Source organism: Odontomachus brunneus, unplaced genomic scaffold (assembly GCF_010583005.1).
Source record: "Odontomachus brunneus isolate Ranch 3 - 2012 unplaced genomic scaffold, Obru_v1 Obru_scaffold_003, whole genome shotgun sequence".
Taxonomy (NCBI): domain Eukaryota; kingdom Metazoa; phylum Arthropoda; class Insecta; order Hymenoptera; family Formicidae; genus Odontomachus; species Odontomachus brunneus.
Window position 1 is genome coordinate 3,828,647 of NW_022639453.1, and position 220 is coordinate 3,828,866.

General features: G+C 44.5%; 1 long non-coding RNA gene across 1 annotated transcript in view; it reads right to left on the minus strand.

Moving 5' to 3' along the window:
• Window positions 1–7: 7 nt before the first annotated feature.
• LOC116843892 overlaps window positions 8–220 on the minus strand; it is a 5,802-nt gene continuing 5,589 nt past the window's right edge. Inside the window, exon 3 of the long non-coding RNA XR_004377945.1 lies at window positions 8–200. This is a non-coding gene — a long non-coding RNA (uncharacterized LOC116843892). The remainder of the gene's footprint in view (window positions 201–220) is intronic.

The window sequence follows — 220 nt, forward strand, 5'->3', positions numbered from 1 at the left end:
ATCGGACACTATGTGACACTAAGGCCTGTTCTACAATGCGTCGTATGTCGGCGTCGGATGTCGGACGCATGCACACTCGGTTCTCGGCTGTCGTATAAAGCTGTCGGAAGTCGGTTGTCGTTATCGTAACAAGAGTTGGTCAACTCTCATCTTTTCCGATATCCGACTTTCGATTGTACGACTATTATATACAATATAACCTCTTATTTTCATCATGGAA